The sequence below is a fragment of the Colias philodice genome, chromosome 21, assembly GCF_061535455.1.
Source record: "Colias philodice isolate Cphi_HAF_F1 chromosome 21, ilColPhil1 Martin Lab GWU primary, whole genome shotgun sequence".
NCBI classification, from domain to species: Eukaryota; Metazoa; Arthropoda; class Insecta; order Lepidoptera; family Pieridae; genus Colias; species Colias philodice.
In genome coordinates this window covers 5,073,815-5,084,277 of record NC_143106.1, presented here as the reverse complement: position 1 = coordinate 5,084,277, position 10,463 = coordinate 5,073,815, and positions in this window count along the sequence as shown.

Below are 10,463 nucleotides of genomic sequence, written 5' to 3'. Positions count from 1 at the left end.
ATCAAAAAAATTATCTTTAAACCCGCCCATACATTAAGTATGAAATATGAATATCCCATATACATTTAATATGAAAGATTTTAGCTTTCTTTTTCTTTTTTGGTTTTCTGCTTTAATTACTTCGCAAATTTGAAGTGACATTTTCCACGCTTTTTCCGGACATTTTCACGCATTTTCCGGATATTTTCCGGGGATTTTCCGAGCATTTTCCGGGCATTTTCCAGGCATTTTCCACGCTTTTTCCGGACATTTCCACGCATTTTTCGGATATTTTCAGACATTTTCCAGACATTTCCCTGGCATTTTCCGGGATTTTCCAGACATTTTCCGGGAATTTCCCAGGCATTTTCCGGCGATTTTCCGAGCATTTCCCGGGGATTTTCCGGATGTTTCCCAGACATTTTCCGGACATTTTCCGGGGATTTTCCACGCATTTCCCAGACATTTTCCGGACATTTCTCAGGCATTTTCCGGGGATTTTCCAGGCATTTTCCGGATATTTTTCGGACATTTTCACGCATGTTCCGGACATTTTCACGCATTTACCGGATATTTTCCGGACATTTTCACGCATTTTCCGGATATTTTCCAGGCATTTTCCAGGGATTTTCCACGGTTTTTCCGGAAATTTCCACGCATTTTCCGAGCATTTCCCAGGCATTTTCCGGGAATTTCCGAGACTTTTTCCAGGGATTTTCCGAGCATTTCCCGGGGATTTTCCGGATGTTTTCCAGACATTTTCCGGACATTTCCCTGGCATATTCCGGGGATTTTCCAGACATTTTCCGGGGATTTTCCGAGCATTTCCCGGGGATTTTCCATACATTTACAGGCTATGTCAGGGAAATGTCCGGAAAATGCCTGGAAAATTCCCGGAAAATATCCGGAAAATGCGTGAAAATGTCCGGAAAAACGTGGAAAATGTCACTTCAAATTTGCGAAGTTATTAAAGCAGAAAACCAAAAAAAGAAAAAGAAAGCTAAAATCTTTCATATTAAATGTATATGGGATATTCATATTTCATACTTAATGTATGGGAGGGTTTAAAGATAATTTTTTTGATATTTCTCGATTTATTTTTAAAAATTTATTACCGCCATTTTACTCATTAGGTTAAGTACTTTCGATATCAGTTTAAAGTTTTTTGTTATCTGTAATACTTACGGAAAAATCGCCTGTGCACACTTAACGATTACACCCTGTATATAAACTTCATAGTATAATATTATAAATCATCCATATTCTTATTTTTTATTGAATGCAAGAGTATTTCTATCTGTCTATCACAACACCGCGACCGCGACAGGTTTGAAAGAATTTTTGAAATGGAAATAATATTATCTATATATATTTTTCACTAATAACTCGTAAGGGGCTAAAATATGTGGCAGCATTTATCCTTCTTTTAAAAACGCGAGGTAAAGCTAGTTTTCTTATGAATAATATAGGTCATTGTGAATACTGCCATCTGTTAGTTTACTTGGCAATTAACTTGTTACATTCATTCTTGTACTTTGAAGATGCGATGGTAGTACATACTTATGTAACTAGATGGCGTTGTAAAATAAATCGTTTCAGAAAGCTTCGTAAAAGTTGTATACGTAGTACTTGTATACGTAGTATATTATTATTAGTCTGTGGTAGTACATATATTATTATTAGTCTGTGGTAAAAGCTCTCAAAGCATTAATTTTCTTGGTAATCGAACTTAGGAAAACGATTTACAAATATATTTTGTAAAAAAATATGTTTGTAATTTTGTTGTAATGTGATAAAAAAGTACATATTATCATGGACGAATATAATATAAAGATATTAACTATATAAAAATCAATAAAGACAGATAAATGATACTTAATTAAAACTCAGGATTTCAATTAATTAATTTGTAAAATCATCTACATAATATTAATATAATTTAAGATTTAGAATAATGTAAAAAGTTATTTGCAACCATACTATTTTAGTCAGTCTCACTAGATGGACCACTGGCCACTGCCCGATCAAGGATCTACGACTCTCCCCGTCCCCCAGAAATATTGTTATTTAAAGATATTTTTTGTTTTTTTTTTAGATATAGAATGTAGAATAAGCAATAAAGGTAGAAAGTAGTTAAATATTTTTAACACTAGGTATTTTATACGTGTACATGGTAAGATATATACCTACTTAGGTTTGACGTTTGATTCAAACGGCGGCCTAAGTTCCTATAACACCAAGACACATAGGTACGTACCTACCACCGACCTCGCATGATTTAAATATCTACCAGTTGCAATTCGCAGGCTATGCGAATTTTTAAAAGAAAATAATTTATTCTTATTCTATAATATAATATTATATCCTACTTCAAAGAAAAACCCGCATAGTTCCCGTTCCTGTGATTTCCGGGATAAACAGTTAACAGTTATAGCATACCTAATATGTATGTCTTATTCTGGATCTTCAGCTACCTACATGCCAAATTTCATTGTAATCCGTTCAGTAATATTTGCTTGAAAGAGTACCTACCTATCTTTAACATAATCTGTATCGATGTGAAGAATGAAAAAAACATTTTTTTTTAATTTTTAGTACCTAATTAGATTCCCGGTCTTTAGAATTTTCGAAAATCTTTGAATGCAGTTCTATTTCTGTTTAAAAATAACGGAATGTTTCCTTATACCAAAATTTGCTATCTCCAGTATTTCAAGTAGGTAGGTACTTTCCCTCCAGAGCCCATCGAAAATTTCGAAAACACTTTATAGTAGGTATGTAGATTGTAGGTAACTACTGTGTTTAAATCCATATGCGTTTAATAAAAAGCCATTTTTTAATATTTTAAACAGACACTCCAATTTTATTATTGGTAAAAGTACCTAGATAATAAATAAAACATCATATTTCATTTTAAAGATGTTTATTAAATCAATCTATATCTAACTACTTAATTTATTTACAGAAAGATCTTTTTTTCTCTGCATCCCATTGACTTTTAAGTTATAAAACATTGAAAATAATATTTCTTAATTAAAATTGTGCTAGCACGTAAAGTTGCGGTTCCGCGCCAGTTCTCTCCTTGTTGCTCTATGTGATAGAATAGGTACCTATAGTGCACCTGCGCTTGCGCATACACCCACTTTGCTTTATAATATACTAGCTGTGCTCCGCGGTTTTACCCGCAGAGCTCCGCTCCTGTTGGTCTTAGCGAGATTCGCGCCTTCTTCGATTCAAATCAGACCAGTAGTTCTCGAGATTAGGGCGTTCAAACAAACAAACTCTGCAGCTTTATAATATTATAAGTAACTATAGATATAACTCGTGTAGTTTGCTAGTTTAAATGGAGATTGACCGAAGAGTAGGTACAGCAGTTGGTTTTATGAAGTTTTATGATCGTAAGAATCTCTTCTGTCGTTATAATACCTAGGTACCTACCTAATATTATTAATTTTCAATTCATAAAAAAATCCAGCGATAATTAATTATATGTACCTAGTTCAATAATATCTAAGGTAGGTAAGTAGGTAGGCTACAGAAACATGAATAATGGAAATGGAAAATGTTAAATGGGCAAGGAAATTTAATTATTTTCTACAATTATAATTTTAAAACCAAACTCCTTCCAAATGACCGATTTTTATAATTTTTTATGATGTTGATGATATTTAGGACCGCCATGTACCTACCTACCTAATCAAATGTTGTGCAGCGTTTTCCGAGCTGCCTAGCAAGATTTTGGCCTTAAAAGGTGCAGAAGGTCGATATTAGGTATATAGAGTAGTAACTAGTAGTAGGTACCTATTAGTAGGTAGTTGAGAATATAGTAGGGATGGGCCGAAGTTCGTTTCACATTCGGTTTAACCGAAATTCGGCACATTAAGGCTTATACATGCGCTAATAACCTTGAGCATACTTGACGGATCTCAAACCTCTCCCGCTGCACCTTCTTTTTTCCTCGCATTTTGTATTTAAAAAGATACTAATCAGTGAAACAAAATATCCTCGTCACTCGTCACTCGTCACTCGTCACTCGTCGTCGTCGCTGTTGTGTAACTGATAATTTATTAAACATAAAATTTTCTCTAAGTCAGCAGGTTACGAAGTTTATAGAGTATTTGCGGAAAAATCGATGACCACGGCACATTTTTTTTCTAGAAATCTATTAACTTTGGAAAAAAGTCCTCGCGAGCAATTAAAGATCAAAGACCATCCTATTTTATATATTTTTTTCGGTATTGTGCTTTATGTTGTACCAGACTTTATAGAGGTTGAACATAGTCGAAATTGCCGGGTAACGCCTTAAACCGAATTTCGTCATTCGGCCGAAATTCGGTTCATAATACCGAACTTCGGCCGAAATTCGTTACATCATCGTCATAGTAGTAGGTGGACCATCATACATACATATCACGCCGATATCCCTTGCGAGAGAGAATGAACATCGATAATAATTATGTTCAATTAAAATAATTTATTTAATTAGGTATAGGTTTAGTTAGGTGAAATGTATTATGAAGCCACAAACTTTATTATTTCTTGAGTATTCAAAGTCAATGGAATTATATTATTTTAATGAAATAAAACGCAAAATTAGGTATGAAAAGGAAATAATTATTTATTTTTAATCATACATAATGTTATGTAATCATCATGAATGACTCATTGAATAAAAGGCGGGAAGATCTGCCGAACTTCGGCCGAAGTTCGAATTCGGCGTTGTCATGTACCGAATGTTCGGCCGAAGTTCGAATTCGGTTCAATCCACATTCGGCCCATCACTAGAATATAGATATAGGTACAACTGTTAAAAAACAGATAAATTAGGTAGGTACTATCTTGTATATTAAGGCTGCAGTCTAGCAAAATTGCGTTTTCAACAAGTTATTTGACAATTTTTTCCCGGCTAATGAAATGATAAACTGAATTTTTTTTTCTTGTTTATCAATTAGTGTTATATAAGAAATGCGCGTGAATTTTTTCATATTTATAAAGTTACTTTATGTTACCTTAATCAGGCCTTCAAGATAAGTCTATTTCCCCCAAAGACATTTCGAGCTAAGTTTGTGCACTCACTACGTTGCAACCGATTACAATTTACACAATCTGATCAGCGCATTATTATCCTTATATAGTCGTTATTAAAAACTGCTGAATACAATTGCCGAAAAACTTATGATTTTCCTAATTAGAACGTTATAAATTCATTAAATTTCCCATTTTTTGCCTTACAAAATCTATTGATAAATACTGCTAAAAGTTATTTTTTCCATTAATTTATTCGAGTTGGTTGAAGACCAATGAGTATTAATCCTTTAAAAAAAATTTTTTTTGAATTTTGATAATTCTTTAAATATTAAAAAAATATTTAAAATAATTAGGAAAAATCCTAGCGAATTTCTTTAGTCGCGCTCCTTGGGCCGGAGCGTTCTGACGTGTGCTCTACGCTCGATTTTCCTTCATACCGAAGTGAAAGTTGCTCTACTTCATTAAATTTAATATTTTTGTTAATTGATTATTTTTATCTTAGTTTTGTCCAATATTCGTATTTTTAAACATTTGATTTCGATATGGAAAATAAACGAAAAAAATACGCGTGTAACTACTAGAAAAAAAATTATCTTCGAACATAAAGTTAATGAAACCAAATAGATTGCAAAGGTGATTGGCAACAATTTCTTTATTTTACGGAGTGTCAATAAAGGGATGTATATTTCTTTAAAACTAAAGTAAGCTCATAAATTTTCTTATAATATAATTTTTAAAGTGAAACTTTTATTACATCGTCTCAAACTTTTTGGTCTGTGTAACGCATGTCGCGTGTATCGCGGCTGCCGAGTAGGTAGGTATACCTACTCGGCAGCCGACCGACACGCGACATGCGCTACACAAAGCAGTGTTCGGAACCGTTCGAACAGTTTCACTTTTACCGTGGTTTCATAAAACCACACAACATTTTTTCTTGAAGTTCCAAAAATGTTTATTTTTCGTTTGAGAAATACGAAATATAATATAAACTTGTATTGAGAACTTGAACTTCCCAAGTTCATCCGGGGAAATCCCCAAGGAAAATGATTTGTTTACTCCAAAATTATATGCCGAGGTGTTTTAATTTTTTCTTCTAGTCATTTTCAACGTAGCGGCATGTTGTTTGATTATTAATTTTGTAACTTAAATACAGGATGTTGGTTTTATATTCTGATCTTACAGACGCGCTGACAAATTTAGTCCGCCATTTCTAGTTTAGTAAACCAACTTTAAGTACCAATATTAAAACGAATGGATTATCATCACATCATCAAAACTCAGATGTAATGGAAGATCACAATAACATAGAAAATTCAGTGGGTGTTGAGAACTAAACAAACACAAGTAACAGAGACGCGAAGAATAAAAAAAGAGGACGAAAACGATAATTCGTTGATGCTTTCCCTTTTCGACGTATTGTTAGGGTACATCACCAATCTGCAAAAAACAAAACTGATGATTCCCAATATACAAACAATAACAAATAATCGACAACAGTGGTGAAAATTTGCTGATCACAATGAAACATCCTTCAGTGGTAGCAGATTTACTCATTTAAAATGTATCGGTGAACAGCGTAAAGGAGAGGAGGACAGGAAAACATTATGAATGTGGATGGTGGATTGTATACAGGGTGTAATCGATAAGTATGTGCAGGCGATTATGACGTTATTATTGCAGGTATCAAAAAACTTAAAACTGATATCGAAATTACTTTACCTAATGAGCAAAATGACAATAATAACTTTTTAAAAGTATAACGAGAAATATCTAAAAAAATTACTTTATACACTCCCGTATCAAAAAGGGAAAATGGGACTAGTAGAAGTTAAATGTCTAATTCCGGCAAAAGACATGAATGCGGTAGATGCAGTTAAAAATAAAAAATTTAATATTTGAAATACAATGCAAAAAATAACACTTTTTTCATAGATAAGAATCATGACTATTTTTTCCAAATTCAGGGACAACTAAACGTTGCAGAAGCAGAAGTCTGCTTATTTGCTGTTTGGACTGGAGTGAATCATTCGTTAAAAATAGAATATATAAAAAAGTATGTAACGTTTAGGCAAAATAAAATGATGGACCATTATCAAGATTTTACATAAATTGCCTACTGTCAGAATTGATTGATTCGAGACTTCAGCATTCGATGCCCATCAAGGACCCATCCTATATCATTCAAGCGATTGAAAAAAAAAGAGATAAATCCAGTGCAACCGATAAAGCATCAGAATGCTAGCAAAAGATTTATTAGGTTTATCAATATAAATCTATATATTATTATACATAATATAATAAATCTGTAGAAGACGCGAAGACCGACATCCGCGCGGACGGAGTCGCGGGCGGAAGCTAGTCAGAAATAAATATCTTTTGTTTTCATTTGCGTATTTTTCTATTTTATAATTTTTTAACACAAACATTATATTTTTTTTATTATATACAAAATTTGTTTATCCGTTTTATTAGTTAAACTGAACAACTTTCACTAAGAAACTTAGGTCGAAAAAAATGTATAGAGCTATGCATTTTGTATGGAAAGCTTATTTTTTTTTATATTTCGTCCAAATTTCTTTGTAAAAGTTGATCAGTTATATAAACATGAAGTTGAAGATATCAATAGAAAGTATTCGCAAATTTTGTGTACTGATAAAAAAAAAATCACCCGGTGTAATTTTCACGAAAATTGTTTCAAATTGTCATTTTTGGTACTTATTACGAATATTAAATTATGCATTCGTATGATTTAATTTTTAAAAATTAAGTGGAGCAACTTTCCCTTAGTACATTTGTATTATTTACATATAAGATGACAGGATGCATTTGTTTGCACTACTAGACCAAGCCCTTAACGGTAACGTATTTATTGATATGATGATAGATATATTATATCAGTTAGAAAAATCAAAAAATGTTTATTTCATACATAAGTGCTAAAAAGTAGGATATCTCTTACCTACCTAGGTATGCAATTGTAGGTGAAGTTCGTATATTTAGCAAGTACCTGCGTCTCAAGAGTGGTTTTGACGCCAGTTTATTAAATGGTAAATTTAAAATACCTACACTAGACAAATAACTTCCTCAGATGCAGCGATGAACTTTCGAAAGCCCAAATCTGCGAAAACAAAAATGAATTTATTAGCTGCACTACTTAGGTTAGGTAGGTACTTAGGTACTTATTATTCAAACTCAAACATTTATTTATTCAATTAGGCTTCTAGAAGAACTTGTTCGTGAACAAACGTGTGGACGTAGCCACAAAAAAATGTAGGTAGGTACCTACTCCTAGAGATATATTCCTAGTTCCTACCTAATTTTATTTTAAATTGATTTTATAATAAAAATTTCCGAATCGCTGAAAAAATGTGAAAAGTGCGTTGCGAACTTTTATCTTGACACTTTTCTTTGTAGACGAGGAATTTTCTAGCTTTGTTTACCTATAATGGTGTTCCGAAATTAGCACCTATTTTCAACCTTATGGGAATTTTTGCAACTTTGAATTCCTATTTTTCGTCTATAACTTAGTGAAATAAATTATTTATTAATGAATGGAATCCTGTGATAGTCAGGGCCATTAGCCACTGTGATCTTATGAATAATATATCTACTTTATATTGAGTAGTCAGTAAGGTACTACATTATGTGATAAAAACACTAAAAACTACCTCTCTACAACATTTACAGGGGCAAGTAGGCTCTACACGCGGTAGGTATAGGTACAATACACACTGATAAATAAACAGACAGGGTTGCATCCATGATAAATTGTTTCTGGTAAAACAAAATATTAATAAATCACCACAAATAAAAGACTGTAGTAGGAATTAGGATTCGAAGTACGAAGCCGGGGCGGACCGCTAGTAGCTATATAGATTAGTAGATAACCTACCCCCTTAATAATTGTTTAAACATTTAACTTAGATCGTGCCTTTTTGCACTGGTTGTCTGGAAGAGATCACTGTTAAGTGAAGAGATCTTCTTAATAAACTATACACATTTTTGTTAAATTATTTTAAGGGTTGTATATAAAAAGTAGAGAGAAAAATAAACTGAGAATAATTTTGCTGTAGGTAATGATTATTAGAACTAGATCGACAAAAATATTAGAGTGTTTGTGGGCAGGTAGGTATATTTAGGTACTCCCGAAGTTTGAAGTGAGACAGGTTAATAAAGTAGGTAGTCATCTACAGACAAAAAATATTTGTTGATAATTATGTCAATTCCAAAGTAAACCAGTAGGTTACTTATTTAATAAATAGTTAGGTATATGATTTTTACCTTTTAAAATAAAAATAAAAATTGAACCAGAATAAAGGATGTAGGTTTATACAGTGCAACGAATATGGCACATCTTGTATGAAAATATATACAGAAATGGTTCGTATATAACTTATAGATCTCAATTTTTCCAGTATACGGAATAAGCTTTATTTTGAAGAACAAGGATAAATTGGTGTGGGAAAAAGATTTATAACGACGTCCAAAAGAAAAATGGTAAACGTTCATGTAAAAGTATCGGTGTAATTTTGAATCTTTCACTGGTCTCATGTAGTAGTAGGTAAGTGGGAAATATAAGGCTAGCTATACACTTGTTGTTAGGAATAGGAATCTTAATGAAGGTTGAAATGGACTAGTTACATTTGAGTGAAATGAGTGTAACTAATTACATTTTGATGTAGAGCTCTATGTAAAGATGTGAAGAATACCTATTTCATGTCTCTTTTCTGATTTTTTCAGTAAATATTGTGTTTTATGAACTAAAATCTATGATCCCAAATTATTAGGTAGGTAAGTACCTATAATTATTTAAGAAATTGGAATTGAGATTTCGTTTTAAAAAATTGCAGTTCCTCATTAATTGAAAGTCCACATTTCTGTGTAGACACATATACGCACATACTTATCAAAATATTTAACTAGATAAATAATATTTAAATTCGTATAAAAAGCTCTACATTTCGTTCTACAGATGTTGTAGAGCAAGAACGCATTTGAATCATGAAAATAATAGATTACAGAGATCATGGAACGATCGGGAAGGCGGGCAACACTCCATATAAACATCTCTCACACGCCCCCAGTCAAAACATCCTCACAGAACCAGAATCATAAAATAAGACGAGCCTAGAAGAGAGGCAACCGAAAAACCCAAGCTCTATAATTACAGCCGGCTACCCGATCTACCGGCAAGGCAATTTAAATTTACTGCGAACGCCGCACGTGTCCCACAAAATGAAATCCCACTACCGCACAGAAACACGCACGAAAAAAAACTAGAAGAACGTACGCGGCGCCACCCCTTCGCCGCTAGTGGCCGCTCACCGGAACCACGCCCTGTCGCCGGCGCTGTTCGCCTCTCCCTCTGGCGCGCAGGCCGCCCAAGTAGCCGTCTCGCTCCGGGTCGAGCTAGGGCGACCAAGCTGCGGCTCTCCGATCAGTACGCGTTTGGTGTTGGC